Raw genomic sequence first — 16760 nt, forward strand, 5'->3', positions numbered from 1 at the left:
TCTAAATTATCTCTGAACTGAAATGATCTCTGAACCAAAAAGCAATCTAAATGATCTCTGAACTGAACCAAAAAACTCTACTGAATTGAACCAAAAAACTCCACTGAACTGAACCAAAAATTATACTGAACTGAACTCTACTGGACTGTTCTGTGAAGCAACATCTAAACTGAAATGAACTGGAAACTCATACACCAAAAGGAAAAGAAGCTTAAACTAACCATCTGATGCTGCTGCATGTCCTTGCACCGAAGGAACCTGAACGCCAGCTGTTGCTGCGTCTGAATAAACATGAACTCCGTAGGCTGCACCATCACCTTGCACTCCATCTGCTCCATCTTCGTCATCTATGGCATGAAAAAAAGGAAGAATGAAACCATAACCAGGAGGACATGGCAAAATAGAAAAAATGAGTGAAGGAGCACCTTCTGTTCCATCGTCCCACACCATGTCATAATCGAGTTCATGAGCAGGGCCATCAAACTCTGCAACGTCATCCCAATCTATGGGATAGATTTGGCCTGATTCAGGTGGCTGTAGGTTTAAATCGATCCCTAATCCAGGCATTGCTTTGGTTCTCCTGCATGAATGAGGCAGAGAAAGAGAGAAGCGAGAGGGAGAGTTCGTTGGAATTACCTGGTGTCGGTGTTTCGGACCGGCGGGCCCTCACCCAACTAGTAAATTTGTACTGCGTGTTCCCAGTCCCGGATGGTGATGCAAAGAGACACAAGGCTTATACTGGTTCGGGTAATGAGCACCCTACGTCCAGTTTGAGAGATCGATCTTGTATTCCTTGCACCAAAGTGCTCGTGGTAGGGGGTTACAAGTAGGGCAAGAGAGGGAGCTAGTCCCAGGTCTCTACGTAGAGTGGCGTGGAGTGTTTGAGATGTTGATCTCAGACAGCAGGGAAGCTCGAGCGTTCGTGTGTGTGTTCATGCGTGAGTTCGTTGCGTGGGCGTAGGCCTAATCGTTTTTCTTTCTCCTCTAGAAACGGCCTTGGTCCCTCCCTTTTATAGTTTGAAGGGGGGATAAGGGTGATACAGGCGCTAGCTACACGACGTCGTGCGAACGGAGGCGGCATGTTCGAGCCCTGTAGCCTATTACTGTGGCGGCATGGGCGACGGAGTGGTCTCGTCCTTGAAGTACTGGGGCGACGCGCCGGTCACATCTGGTCCTATACGTCGTAGGAGCTTCAGTGTTATCTAGAAGCGGGCGTGGTGGTCGGCGTGCTGGTCACTTTGTGTTGACTGTGCGGGAAGCCGAGGCTTAGTTGGTGCCGAGGCCGAGCCATCGTGGGAGGCTCGGCAGACATGAATCCCGGGGTTGCCGAGACCCTGAAGTGGACTACCGAGGCTTGGAGGGAGTAGTTGGTCTCATACACTGATTCCGAGGCCATGATGACCCGGACTTGACCCCCCATGCCGCGTTGTCTCTAGGGCGGGGGTTAGGTGGCACAGTGGAGTGCAGGCGCTGATCGTGGGCACAGCACCAGAGCACAGTGGCCGGTAATCCCCGTCGTGCCCTGTCCAGGACGGTGTGGTGTTGACGTGACTTCCCGTCTCGTCGGCCGCTCTGCAGTGTCGAGCCGTCGTCCGGTTGATATTGCGGGAGTGGTTGGCACATTAATGGGACGCGACGCGCTGTCGGGGAGACTGGCCGAGGCGGAAGCGACGGGTCGTTGCCGAGTCGGCTTCGAGCGAGACAGAGAATCGACATCTCGTCCGAGGCTTTACGCGTGGGGCCTCAGGCGAGATGAAGAATCGGTTCCCTATCGAGGCCCCCTACGCGAGGCCTCGCGCGAGGCAGAGACTTGGCAGGCCGCTGAGGCCTCCCATACGAGGCCAGGAGCGAGGTGGAGAGCCGGTGGGTTCAGACGAGGCCGGGGTTTAACAAATGGCTTATCCTTTGGCTTTGTTTTTGATGGTGTTTAAGTGATTCTTTTCGATATACGCTCGGGGTATCCCGTTCTATGGTACCCGACAGTAGCCCTCGAGCCTTAGGGAGAGTGTGAGCGCTCTTCTTGAGGTTTTGACGAGGCTTGACTTGTGGTAGCTTCTGGCGGTGGGGACTTTCGTACTTCGAGGTTTTAGGGGGTGCGCGTGAGCGCACCCGCCGGGTGTAGCCCCCGAGGCCCTGGGAGAGTGGATTCACTCCTCCAGGGTCTTTTTCTCACGTTGACCGAGGGATGCTATCGTATTTGCTGAGCCCACAAGTGCGAGTTCGGGTCACGGGGTCTTGGCAAGATCACAGGAAGAACCCCCGTGCCTCTTCACGGAGCGAGAGGGTGATCAGGAGTCTTCCTGACTTTTTGTGCGACCCTCGCGCCTCCTTTTCGCTCAAAAGGAGGGGTGGAATATGCCAAGCTACCCTCGATGGGCGCGAGCGATGGCATTTTCGGTGAGCTGTTATCAAGTGAGTTCGAGTAGAGGCCCGTGCCCTATTCGCTAGGGGTCGGCTAGTGGTCTAGAGACACACTCCAAGAGTACCAGAGGGTTTTTCTAGTGGGTGCCGAGGTCGTTCGCTGGGCCCTGGTGGCTCGGTGCCTCCCTATGGTGGGATCCCATTCGGAGACCTCCCAGCTGGTCTCGGACACGACTTAGGGCGTCCCAAGCATCTTGCTCGCTCGGGCCTTGGCCCCGTATGGGCTCGCCCATAGTTGTCCCTGACTCTATTGCCCTAGGGCGGCTGTTGAAACCCTTGGGGGCCCAGCCTTCGAACCCCTAGACCATAACGGGCCCGATGCCCTTTGTCGCATTTTCTTGAATTTTCAAGTGTGGGCTTGGGTCGCTTGTCTTTGTCTTGGGTGCAGGAGGAGCTCCCGAGCCTCCGCATGGAGCAAGAGGGCGGTCAGGGGTCCCCCCAACTTTTTTGTTCGACCCTCGCACATCCTTTTCGTTCGGACGGAGGGGTTTTTTGCCAAGCCCGCTCGTGTGCGAGCCTAGGTCGCTTGGTCTCGGCAAAATTGCAGGGAGGACCCCTGAGCCTCTACACGGAGCAAGAGGGTGATCAGGAGTTCCCCTGGCTTTTTGTACGCCCCTCGCGTGTGAGGGTTTGTTTACCGAGCCCCCCTTGGGTGCGAGCCTGGGTCGTGGGGTCTCGGCATATCTGCAGGAAGAGCTCCCTAGCTTCTGCACGGAGCGAGAGGGTCGTCAGGAGTTCCCCTGACTTTTTGAATCGACCCTCGCGTGTCCTTTTCGTTTGGAAGGAGGGGTTGTTTTGTCGAGCCCCCTCGAATGCGAGCCTGGGTCGCTGGGTCTCGGCAAGGTTGTAGGAGGAGCCCCTTAGCCTCTGCACGGAGCAAGAGGACCGTCAGGGGTTCCCCTGGCTTTTCGTATGACCCTCGCGCTTCCTTTTCGTTCGGAAGGAGGGGTGGAATATGCCAAGCTACCCTCGATGGGCGCGAGCGGTGGCATTTCCGGTGAGCTATTATCGGGTGAGTCCGAGTGGAGACCCGTGCCCCGTTCGCTAGGGGTTGGCTAGTGGTCCAGAGATGCACTCCAAGAGTACCAGAGGGTTTCTCTAGTGGGTGCCGAGGCCGTTCACTAGGCCCCGGTGGCTCAGTGCCTCCCTATGGTGGGATCTCATTCGGAGACCTCCCTACCGGTCTCGGACATGACTTAGGGCGTCCCAAGCGTTTTGCTTGCTTAGGCCTCGGCCCTGTGTGGGCTTGCCCGCGGCTGTCCCTGACTCTATCGTCCTAGGGCGGCTGTCGAAACCCTTAGGGGCCCAGCCTTCGAACCCCTAGACCATAATGGGCTCGGTGCCCAGTTCCTTCATCTAAAAGGAATAGGGTGGGGGGAATGTCTCCCCCATCGGCTCGACGACGGCTGGCATGCCTTTTGAGGCGATTTTCTCGAGGAGGCAGAATGACGCCTGCTGCTGCAGCGGTTGGGCGCGACGTGGTGTCAGCGGATGGGATGTAACTATTCCCGTGATTAATGAGGAAAAGGTGGGCACGTGGGCGGTAAAATCGGATTGGGATTAACCGCGCCGGATCTAAGGGAAACTTCCCCAATTTCATCGCCCGTCCATTTCACCTTCATCCTGCATAAATACGCAACGAGCCTCGCCCCTCCCCTCCTTACTTTGCCTGCAATAGCTTTGCCGTCTTTGAGCCGTCGCTAGAGTAGAGAGCCCTAGGAGGAAGAAGGGAGAGAGGCGAGGCGGAGAGAGAGAGAGACTCACCACCGTAGTCGAACCCTCCACCGCACTCATGGTCGGCAACATTGTTGTCATTGAGGTGGACCCTTAGGGTCCATCCGACGTCACCATGGAGATACTTCAGTCGCTCGTCGACGGCGGGCTCCTTCGTCCGGTTACCGACCCCAATAGGCCAGAGTGGATCGCTCCGTCGGGCAAGCTGGAGCCGAGGCCTCGTGATGGTTACGTCGTGCGCTTCGTGTCTTTTCACGAGCGCGGCCTCGGCCTTCCAGCGGACCAGTTCATGCGGGTGCTCCCGCCTACTACGGCGTGGAGCTCCACAACTTCAACCCCAATTCCATCGTGCAGGTGGCCATCTTCGTCGCTATCTGCGAGGGGTATCTAGGGATTGCTCCCCATTGGGAGTTGTGGCTCCACCTCTTTCAGACATTTTCTATTTGTTCTTTTGTCTCGTGCTGACCCTGTAAGTGTTTTGTCCTTAGCCGGAAGCGACCTGCGGAGGTGCCTACCTTGGCGCCCCTCAAAGCGCTCAAGGTGAACCCTAGCTCCACCGCCCATTGGGTGGTAGAGGCACAGGCCGCCCTACAATGTGGCGCGGCGTCGGCGAGGGCTGACCCGAAGGAGCCGGCCACCGAAGGAGGGGCTGCCGAGGCGGCCCCGACACAAACGGGGGAGGGGGCGCCTCCACCCCGCGAGGGTAAGGCCCATGAGTCGAATGAGTCCGAGGTGCCTTCAGTTGCCGAGGCCACAGAGGTCGAGGCCCCCAGGGTCTTCGAGGCCAAGGCGATGGAGGTCAGGGCGCCTAGGACCGCCGAGGCTGCAGCGGCGGGCGTCGGAGCCCCCGGGACCACTGAGGCCGACGTGATCATGGCGAGGCCGTCGGCCTCGGATGTGGGGATGAAGGTGGTGGAGGCCTCGGTGGCACCCTTGGCTCAAGGCCCGCCGTCGTTGCGGGAGAGCGCCCGGGAGGTGGAGATCCATCCGATCTCCTCTAACGATACTTCCTGGGTGCAGGAGGCAGTCGACGCTGAGGTGGCCGAGGCCATGGAATAGCCAATTCTAACCCCGGGCGAGGGAAGCTCGGCCCTCATGCGGGTACAACCTGAGCCCCACGGGTGGGATCACCCACGTGTCATGTGGCAGAGCCAGGATGACCCTAAGGGGGAGCCTCTGTTCGCCCTTGAGGACATGGCCGAGGGCGGGTGCTGGGACACCTTCGAGCGATATCGCCAGCTGGCAGAGCGGTCACTACGGACCCTGCTATCCGTGGTGGCCGATGATCTACCCGGAGTTGCTCAGGATCGCACTTTCTTTTCTCATGCGGTGTTGTCTTTTTCCGAGTTTTCTTGTAGTAAATGACCCCTGTTCCGCTTTCCCAGGAGCTCGAGACCTGGTCCCTCGGGAAGTCGATCTTTCTCCGGTGGGAGAGGGACGTCTGGGACCAGCTCCAGCGGCAGAAGGGCCTGCTTGCCGGTGTCAACGAACTTCTAGCGGCGCGAAGCGCAGAGGTGGAGGACCTCCGCCTTCATTGTGCCGATGTAAAGGTCGAGGCAGCCATGGCCCAAGAGTTGGTCACCTCTCTGGTGGCGCGGGTCAAGGAGTTGGAGGAGGAGCTGACCCGCATGGCCGGTGAGCGGGACGCCTTCAAGTCTCGGGCTAGAGAAGCCACGGCCTCGGGCAAGGTCCTTGCTGGGCAGCTAGGGACGGAGCAGAGTGCGCACCAGCTGATGAAAGGCGCCTTGGATGAGGCCCTTACGGTGGCTGAGGCCTCCCGGACCAAGGTTGTGGTCTGGAGGGGAAATGCCGAGGGTGAGTCCTATTCCCCTTGTTTTATTTGCTTTTCTTGTGTTCACTCCCTAACTGCCTGGTGTAACGCAGAGCTGGGAGAGAGAGTTCCAGGGCGGCCAAGGCTGCTCGGGTCAAGGCTCAGTGCCTAAAGGAGAAGGCCGAGGCGTCTCGGGTCGAGGCCCAGCGTTGGAAGGAGAAAGCCGAGGCCTCTCAGGTCGAGGCCCGACGTTGGGGGTAGAAGGCCGAGGGTGAGTTCCATAGGCTTCCGCCCTCGTTTTGGCTTGTACTCCTTTATGCTCAACCTTGTTCCGTTGCATTTGGCGCAGAGCTGGAGAATGAGGTCACCCAGGCAGCCGAGGCCTCCGCCGTAGTGCAGGCGGTGCTTGAAACCGAGATTAGGGAGCACGATGCGCTAAAGAGCGCCGCCCATACCGCCTGTGAGGCCCTAGAAGTTGAGGGGGTCTAGTCAGGAAGCTCTCTCGGGAGCCGCCTGATTGCGTTGAGCGGCCAAGTGGGTGAGCGACTCTGAGGGGCGCTACATACGGGCGTCAAGCGCGCGCTGGCCATCAACGCTTCGCACTACATTGGCGTTGACCTCTAGGCCATCAGCGATGGCTACGTCCTACCCGACGATGATGAGGAGGCCGACGAGGCGGTCACGAAGCTGATGGAGGCAGCGGAGGGCCCCGACATAGCACTGGCCAAGCTGTTCGAAGAGGAGGTGGTCCCTCCCCCACCGTCTGCCAATGCTGGAGGCCCTGAGCCTTGACCTGGGCCTAAGAGGCCATGTAAATAGAATAGGGATTAACTTCGTATCGAAACACTTATGGCTGTCGAGGCCTTTTTTTAAAGTACTCATGTTTCTTAATCGTTTTTCTTGTATTTCCGAGCCTCTGCCCTCTGTTGTCTCTGATAAGATTTCTTTTGCAAAAAACCTCCTCGGAACCTAAGCCGCCCCTTGGGCGAAAGGTGGTGAGGGTGTGCCGTAGCCCGAGGGCGTAGGCCATCTCGTGACTCTACCGGCCTTCTGTCCCTAGAACAGACTTTTCGGTCCTTGGGTTTTTTACAACCGATTCGTCAGAGCGTTCTAGAGAGTTTGGCGTAGGAATTTTTTTCAAAAAATGACTAAAAAATGGTGCATGTGACTTTGGGGGAATCCCCCATCTAGCCCCTGAGGGAGGCTCGGTTCTGCAGAAGCAGAGCCGTGTCTCCCTTGTGATGTTATCGTACTGCCGAGGCCCGTGATGGGGCTAGGGAGGTTTCTCGAGGAATTAAAACAACTGAAGAGCGCTTCTTAATTGTATTCTGAGAAACAATGTATATAATGCTTGGAAATTTAAGGGTAAAAGCGACGTAGCTGTTCTATGTTCCAAGCGTTGTTGAGAATTGCGCCCTTCTCATTGGCTAGCTTGTAGGTCCTAGGCTTCAGCACTTGGGCGACGATGTATGGTCCTTCCCATGGTGGGGTCAGCTTGTGGCGGCTCTTGTTGCTCTGCCTTAGCCTCAACACTAGGTCGCCTACCTTCAGGTCTCAGCTTCAAATGCGTCGGGCCTGATAGCGCCGTAGGGCTTGCTGGTACTTGGCCGAATGTAGTAGCGCCACGTCTCTGGCTTCCTCTAGTTGGTCGAGGGTGTCTTCGCGAGTGGTGCGGTTGCTTTGCTCGTTGTAGGCCTGTAGCCTCGGGGAACCATATTCCAAGTTAGTGGGGAGGACGGCCTTGGCTCCATAGACCAGAAAGAAAGGTGTGAACCCCGTGGCTTGGCTTGGAGTGTTCCTCAGGCTCCAGATGACCGACGGGAGTTCGGCGAGCCATTTCTTGCCAAACTTTTTCAACCGGTTGTAAATTCTTGGCTTGAGGCCTTGTAGGATCATGCCGTTAGCGCGTTCTACTTGGCCATTTGTCCTACGGTGTCCTACGGACGACCATGCCACCCGGATGTGGTGGTCGTCGTAGAATGTCAGGAATTTTTGGCCGGTGAACTGTGTTCTGTTATCGGTGATGATGGTGTTTGGAAGCCTGAACCTGTGGATGATGTTAGTGAAGAATAGCACTGCTTGCTGGGATTTGATTTGATTGATCGGGCGAGCCTCGATCCATTTGGAAAACTTATCGATTGCTACCAGCAGATGGGTGTAGCCCCCGGGACCTTCTGCAGAGGCCCGACCATGTCGAGCCCCCCATATGGCAAACAGCCATGTAATGGGGATGGTTTGGAGGGCCTGGGCTGGGAGGTGCATCTGCTGCGCGTAGTACTAGCATCCTTCGCAGGAGCGTACTAACTTGGTGGCGTCAGCAACCGCCGTCAGCCAGTAGAACCCTTGGTGGAAGGCGTTTCCGATGAGCGTCCGAGGTGCCGCATGGTGCCCGCAGGCCCCTGCGTGCAAGTCCCCAAGTAGGGCCTAGCCTGCCTCGGTGGTGATGCATCATTGGAGTACGCCAGTTGGACTTCGCCTGTACAACTCGCCATTGCAGAGGATGTAAGTTTTGGTTTGTCGCGCAAGCCATCGGGCTTTGGTTCTGTCACTAGGAAGCTCTCCTCGAGCGAGCCAATCAAGGAACGGGACTCACCAGTCCATGTCCTGGTCGGTCTGGGGAGTCTCCATGTCGACTTCCATGACCTCAATCTCGACCGGAGGAGTCTCGGCGGTAGAGGGGGCATCGAGGCCTGCGATGGGTTCGGCCGGTGGGCTCTCCTCCGCTGCTGAGGCATAGTCGATGGAAGGCTTATGGAGGTCTTTGGCGAAGATGTTTGGGGGGACCGGAGCCCGTGCCGACGCCATCTTTGCCAATTCGTCCGCGGCCTCGTTGTATTTCCGTGTGATGTGGTTAAGTTCGAGACCATCGAACTTGTCTTCTAGGCGATGTACCAACTTGCAGTATGCCTCCATTTTGGGGTTGAGGTAGTTTGACTCCTTCATGACTTGATCAACGACGAGCTACAAGTCGCCCCAGACGTCAAGACGTCGTACCCCAAGTTCGATGGCAATTTGCAAGCCGTTGATGAGGGCTTCGTACTCGACCGCGTTGTTGGAGGCGACAAAGTGGAGCCGAACCATGTAGCGCATGTGTACTCCAAGGGGCGAGATGAAGAGCAGACCCACGCCTACCCTGGTCTTCATCAGGGACCCATCAAAGTACATGGTCCAGCACTCTGTCTGAATTTGAGCAGGTGGCAGTTGAGTGTCGGTCCACTTAGCCACAAAATCAGCCAAGACCTGAGACTTAATCGCTTTTTGAGGCGTAAAAGTCAAGGCTTCCCCCATAAGCTCGACGGCCCACTTGGCTATCCTACCTAAGGCCTCCCAGTTATGGATAATCTCTCCCAAGGGGAAAGATGATACCACGGTCACTGGGTGGGACTCAAAGTAGTGACGCAGCTTGCGTCTAGCCAAGACTACGGCGTAGATCAGCTTCTGGATGTGGGGGTAGCGCGTTTTGGTCTTAGAGAGCACTTCGCTGATGAAGTAGACATGTCATTGGATGGGTAAGGCATGCCCCTCTTCCTGCCTCTCCACTACCACGGCCGCGCTGACCACTTGGGTCATTGCGGCGACGTAGAGTAAGAGGGCCTCATCCCTGGCTAGTGGTACCAAGACGGGAGGACCGGTGAGCAGTGCCTTGAGCTTGGCGAGGGCTTCTTCGGCCTCAGGGGTCTGAGGAAAGCGTTCGGATTTTCTCAAGAGGCGGTACAGAGGCAAGCCCTTTTCGCCAAGGCACGAGATGAAGCGGCTCAGGGCCACGAGGCATCCCATGACCCTCTGCACTCCCTTGAGGTCTCGGATTGGTCCCATGCTGGTTACGGCCGAGACCTTCTCCGGGTTGGCTTCGATGCCGTGTTCTGAGACTATGAACCCTAAGAGCATGCCTCGGGGAACCCCGAACACACACTTCTCGGGGTTGAGCTTGATGCCCTTCTCTCTGAGGCATTTGAAGGCTATCTCTAGGTCATCGACGAGATCCCTAGCCTTTCTAGACTTGACCATGATGTCATCCACATAGGCCTCGATGGTTCGCCCAATGTGCTTGCCAAAGACCTGGGTCATGCACCGCTGGTATGTGGCTCCTACGTTTCTGAGGCCGAAAGACATAGTCACATAGCAGTACATGCCGAACGGTGTGATAAAAGAAGTCGCGAGCTGGTCGGACTCTTTCATCTTGATTTGATGGTAACTGGAGTACGCGTCAAGGAAAGACAGAGTCTCGCATCCCACCGTGGAGTCAACGATTTGATCGATTCAAGGTAATAGGAAGGGGACTTTTGGACAGGCTTTATTCAAACCGGTATAATCTACACACATCCTCCACTTCCCATTTTTCTTCTTGACTAACACAGGGTTAGCTAACCACTCTAGATAGGATACTTCCTTGATGAATCTAGCCGCCAAGAGCTTCTGCAACTCCTCGCCAATGGTCCTACGTTTTTCCTCGTCGAATTGACGTAGGCGCTGCTTCACCGGCCTGGAGCCGGCCCGGATGTCCAAGGCATGCTCGGCGACCTCCCTCGGTATGCCCGGTACGTCTGAGGGACTCCACGCAAACATATCAGCATTCACGCGGAGAAAGTCGACGAGCGTGGCTTCCTATTTGATGTTGAGAGTGGCGCTGATCCTCAGCGCCCGGTCATCGGGGCACGCAGGGTCCACTGGGACGAGTTTGACGGCCTCCGCGGGCTCGAAAGTCCTGGCTCGATGCTTGGGCTCGGGCAGGTGGCTGCCGAGTTGGTCAAGGTCGACGATGAGGGTCTTGGCCTCTACGAGAGCCTCGGCATACTTGATGCACTCGACGTCGCAGTCGTAGGCATGTTCGTACGTGGACTCAATCGTGATGATGCCGTTGGGACCCGACATCTTGAGCTTGAGGTAGGTGTAGTTGGGGACCGCCATGAACTTGGCGTAGCATGGCCGCCCCAGGACGGCATGGTAAGTTCCTTTGAACCCAACCACCTTGAAGGTAAGGACCTCCTTGCGGTAGTTGGAGGGGGTACCAAAGCAAACGGGAAGGTCGATGCGCCCGAGGGGTCACATGCGCTTCCCCGGCATGATGTCGTGGAAAGGCGTGGCGTCACCCCAGAGCCGCGACCGATCGATCTCTAGGAGCTCCAGGTGTTGTCATAGAGGATGTTGAGGCCACTGCCTCCGTCCATCAATACCTTGGTGAGTCGGGTGTTGCCGATGATCAGGTCGACAACAAGTGGTACTGCCCGGGATTCGGGATATGGTCGGGGTGGTCATCCCGATCAAAGGTGATTGCTTCCCGAGACCAGTAGAGGTATCGGGGAGTGGCCACCTTAACCGAGAAGACCTCTCGACGTTCCCTCTTTCGCTAGCGTGCCGTAAGGCATGCTGAGGGTCCACCAAAGATCATGAAGGCGTTGTGCACCTCGAGGAACCCTTAGTCCTTGTCGTCATCCCGGTCGCCGGTGCCCTTCTTCTTGGCATCGTCGTCGGGGAGCCCGAGCTTGGCGTAATAACACCAAAGCATGGTGCAATCCTCGAGGGTGTGCCTTATCGGGCCCTAGTGATAAGGGCAGGGCTTCTTCAGTATGTCGTCAAAGAGCCTAGGGCCCCTAGGGCCTCGGGGATTCTTACGCTCGGCGGCCACGACTAGATCAGCCTTGAGGATCTCCTACTTCCCCTGGCGACCCTTTTTTCTTTTTCCTGGGGAGGCGGGGAGCCGAGGCCTCGGTGGCCTCGTCCCTCCGCTTCCCCTTGGCATAATTGTCTGGGAAGATGGCTCCAACTGCCTCTTCGCTCGAGGCGAAGTTGGTGGCGATGTCGAGGAGCGCGGCACGTTCCGGCCTAACTCTTGGACCAAGTCTCGGCAGGTGGTGCCAGAGAGGAAAGTCTAGACGATTTCTGAGTCATCGACGCTGGGCAACTCGGTGCACTATTTGGAGAAGCACCGGATGAAGTCTCAGAGAGACTCGTTCGGTTTCTAACGATAGCTCTTAAGGTCCTAGGAGTTTCTAGGGCGGACGTATGTGCCCTGGAAATTCCCGACGAAGACCCTAACCAAGTCGCGCTAGTCGTGGATCTATGAGGGAGGAAGGTGTTCGAGCCAGGCTCGTGCTGAGTCTGACAAGAGCAAGGGGAGGTTGCGGATGATGAGCAGGTCATCGTCTGCGCCACCTAGCTAACAAGCTAGGCGGTAATCGGCAAGCCAGAGCTCGGGGTTGGTCTCGCCATTGTACTTCACGAGGTTGGCTGGTTGCCGAAACCGAGCCAGGAAATGAGCAACACGGATGGCTCTACTAAAAACTCATGGGCCAGGTGGCTCGGGAGAAGGACGGCGGTCCTCCTCACTGTCGTAGCGCCCGCCCCGATGCGGATGGTAGCCCCGGGCGGGCCCCTCACTGTCGTGGCACTGTCATCGGCCGACCACCTCGTGGTCGCCTTGCGCCTCACATCGGTTATCGAGGCGGTCGTGGACCGAGGGGACCCTGTTGATTGTCGGCGCCTGAGCGGGCTCGGGACAAACTGAGGCCTCCCTATCCTGCCGATGCGGTGCCGAGGCGGCTCTATGCCACCGGGAGGCAGAACTCTCGGCCTGCTGCACCGCGACGGTCTCGAGAAGATCCCAGAGCTCGTCGCGAACCCGTTGCCCCTTCGTGGTAGAGGGCTCGGGCATCGCGTGCACTAGCATCGCCGCAGCCGCGACATTCTGGCTAGCGCGATTGAAGATTGGGGGATGATCGCCCCCTTCGTCATCGTTGATGCGGTGGTGGACGTCGCGAGCCCGCCACCAGGCTCCTCCGCCGTCACCACGGCCCAGCTGCTCCTGCTCGAGAGTGTTTCGGAGCTGTTGCAGAAGGAGTCGATCTTGCTTGACCTTGGCCTGAAGCTCACGGAGCTGCTCCAGGTCCGGGCATCGAGGTTGTCCGAGGGCAAGGTTCTTGTTCTGCGCTGCCAGTGGGACAATGCGTGAGGGCGTGGCATCGCCCGTTCCCTGATGAAGCGGAGTACGGTTGCCTGCCCCCTCGTCCTCATCGCTCGTGCTTGGCATCCCAAGTCCGACGTGGAAGCACTCACGAGTGGGATCGTAAGTACCTTCATCGTCAGAGTCGGAGTAGCCAAAGCAATAGTCACTCGTGGCTAGGAAGCGGTGCATGGCTTCAGGGTCGCGAAGCCCGGAGAAATCCACTCCTGCCCACACCTCGTCCTCCTCCGAGGAGTCAGCGTGGGAGTGAGTCGAAGTCGTGGTACCGAAGTCGAGGGTGAAACATTGGTGGTGTCCTGAGGGCTCCGCATGAATGGAAGCGTAGGCATAAGCATAGGAGGCGGTGGCATTTCTCAACACGAAGGGGTACGGAGATGGTGCCATTGCCGGATTCCGCTTCACCAGAGCCGGCTCCTCAGGAAGTGGCGGGGCAGAGCTCGGTGATAGGGCGTTGTCGCACGCCACCGGCGTCTTTCCCTTGTCTAGGCTCAGGCCAGACAGGTCCCCAACCAGGGACCTTATGCCAACAGCTGGGCATGGGATACCGGCGGAGCACGGCATGTCGTCCTGGGTTCGCGTGGTGTCGGCGTGGCCCCGCTCGCGTCGTGCCTGGCGAGCACGACGAGAGCAGCCGCCCGGGCACCGCCTGCGCCTAGGCTGTGGGTGCGTGATGTCGTCGTCGGTAGGTGGGGCTCGGGGTGTGAGGAGTAACATATCATACTCGTGCCCTAGAGACATGAACTCTAGGCTCCCAAACCAAACCACCGTGCCGAGACGCAGTGGTCGTATGGGGTCTGCCATCCGGAACCTGTTGGGATGACGAAGCTGACACGCAGAGGCCCCTACCTAGCGTGCCAACTGTCGGTGTTTTGGACCGACGAGCCCTCACCCAACTAGTAAATTTGTACTGCGTGTTCCTAGTCCTGGATGGTGATGCAAAGAGACACAAGGCTTATACTAGTTCGGGTAATGAGCGCCCTACGTCCAGTTTGAGAGATTGATCTTGTATTCCTTGCATCGAAGTGCTCATAGTAGGGGGTTACAAGCAGGGCGAGAGAGGGAGCTAGTCCCAGGTCTCTACGTGGAGTGGCGTGGAGTGCTTGAGATGTTGATCTCAGACAACGGGGAAGCTCGAGCGTTCGTCTATGTGTTCATGCATGAGTTCGTTGCGTGGGCGTAGGCCTAATCATTTTTCTTCCTCCTCTAGAAACGGCCTTGGTCCCTCCCTTTTATAGTTTGAAGGGGGAATAAGGGTGATACAGGCGCTAGCTACACGGCGTCGTGCGAACGGAGGCAGCATGTCCAAGCCCTATAGCCTATTACTGTGGCGGCGTGGGCGACGGAGTGGTCTCATCCTTGAAGTACTAGGGCGACGCGCCGGTCACATCCGGTCCTGTACGTCGTAGGAGCTCCAGTGTTATCTAGAAGCGGGCGTGGTGGTCGGCGTGCTGGTCACTTTGTGTTGACTGCGCGGGAAGCCGAGGCTTAGTTGGTGCCGAGGCCGAGCCATCGTGGGAGGCTCGGCAGACATGAATCCCGGGGTTGCCGAGACCACGAAGTGGATTGCCGAGGCTTGGAGGGAGTAGTTGGTGTCATACACTGATTCTGAGGCCATGATGACCCGGACTTGACCCCCCATGCCGCGTTGTTTCTAGGGCAGGGGTTAGGTGGCACAGTGGAGTGCAGGCGTTGATCGTGGGCACAGCACCAGAGCACAGTGGCCGATAATCCCCGCCGTGCCCTGTCCAGGACAGTGTGGCGTTGACGTGACTTCCTGTCTCGTCGGCCGCTCCGCAGTGTCGAGCCGTCGTCCGGCTGATATTGCGGGAGTGGTTGGCGCATTAATGGGACGCGACGCGCTGTCGGGGAGACTGGCCGAGGCGGAAGCGATGGGTCGTTGCCGAGCCAGCTTCGAGTGAGACGGAGAATCGACATCTCGTCCGAGGCTTTACGCGTGGGGCCTCGGGCGAGATGGAGAATCGGTTCCCTGTCGAGGCCCCCTACGCGAGGCCTCGCGCGAGGCAGAGACTTGGCAGGCCGCTGAGGCCTCCCGTACGAGGCCAGGAGCGAGGCGGAGAGCCGGTGGGTTCGGACGAGGCCGGGGTTTAACAAATGGCTTATCCTTTGGCTTTGTTTTTTATGGTGTTTAAGTGATTCTTTTCGATATACGCTCGGGGTACCCCGTTTTATGGTACTCGACATCTGGGCATCGCGATCGTCCCCAGGCCATGGCAAAATCGAACTAGAGGAGTGGCGGGCAATGAAATTTTGATGCATTGGCGGCTAAATTTTGTTGTAATGGAAAATCAAACGAAAAAACACGGCCACGCAGGGGTACGTACGTGAGCGCGCGAAATTACTTGAGCGCGGCCGCACGGGGATACATACGTGAGCGCGCGGTTGTGAGCGGGTTAACGGCGTTTTCAGCGGCATATCGGGCAAACGAACGGACGCCGTGGCATTAAGAAGACTGCGGCGATTAAAAACAAATCGGCGCTCCTTTGCTTCATCTTGGTCACTGTGCCGAACGCAAATACGCTGGAGACTTAGGAACGGAGGAAGTATAAGCTATTGTCTCGTTCTGATTTTGCTCCTCATCATATTTTAAAATCAGATCGGACATCTTATTCAACTATAAAAACTATTAAATTACATCCTGCTTGGATTAGAAGTGATTTTCAAGGTGGTTTTATCCTTTTTAAAATTTTAGAGAGAAAAAAATCTAGTGAAGAACTAATAAGATCTTTAAATAACAAACATATCTCTAACCTTCTAAAAAATTCAAGAAAAAGTATAGGGATAGATTTAGATAAAATAACCAAAATAAAAGATTGAGAGCTCGTGAAAGTGTCCCTCAAATGTTCTAAAAATTGCATTTAGCTCTTCCTAAAAGGGAAAATGTAAAAGATGAAATTTTGCCGAGAAATTCTAAATAATATATTAAGTTATTAGCACATTCTAAGAAGCTTTTAACAATAAAAAATGAGATGGAGCTAGCATGAATGCATTATGTATAAAAATTTATGATGCTTTCTTGTTGGTTGCATCTCATAATTTTGTCATGGGACGTTATTAGAACACATTTGGACATCAATTAGAATGTTTTAAGAATATGCATCCCATATTTTTAGAATTCTACAATTGGGAGGGGATGGGCCCGTGAGGTGTGCTAGTGTGGTTGGGTGGAGTGGACGTGAGGCTCGACATCAATTCACCGAGGAGAGACCACCATTCGCTCACATCATTTACATGTGCCTAGATGTTGTTGATTTGAGAGGAGGGGAGGTGCCGCCTTCTGCCGTTGTGCCATATTGGAGTGTGGCATCGGTGTGTCACCGAATCAGGAGTGTCAGCTGGTGGCTCATACTTCGCAGAGGGGGACGGGTAAGGGAGGGTGTTAGAGTTTTGTTGTAAGATATGCATTTATTCTTTGAACTCTTGGGCTAGCCTAAGCCTCCACAGTGTTGTGCCTAAGTGATGGCTAAACCAATAGAGATGATTCTGGCACCACTCTCTTAGTTGCAACAAGTGATGCCAACTCTTAATTTGGGTGTTCGGCTAGGATAAAATAAAACATTGTTCATGCTAAAAATACTGTTTATGTTAAAATTTTGTGAAAAAAAAATACTACTCCAAATTTAAAAAACAAGTCGAACTTGCGGACAAGCTAATTATGATGGGAGAAAAACAGGGAGCCGAGCAAGTAGAGCAACCGATGCCAGTTCATTAAATGTTGCTGTTCGTGAGACAGGTGATCTGTGCTGCCTGTTTTTTTTATTTGTTTAATTTTTGGCGGGTCCCATAAGTGATGCTTGGAGTTTGCTACCGCTGTGAGCCTTCAAGAGTGGTGCCAGAAAGATCTGGTGATTTTTG

This window comes from Miscanthus floridulus, chromosome 11 (genome assembly GCF_019320115.1).
Source record: "Miscanthus floridulus cultivar M001 chromosome 11, ASM1932011v1, whole genome shotgun sequence".
In the NCBI taxonomy this organism is placed as follows: Eukaryota; Viridiplantae; Streptophyta; class Magnoliopsida; order Poales; family Poaceae; genus Miscanthus; species Miscanthus floridulus.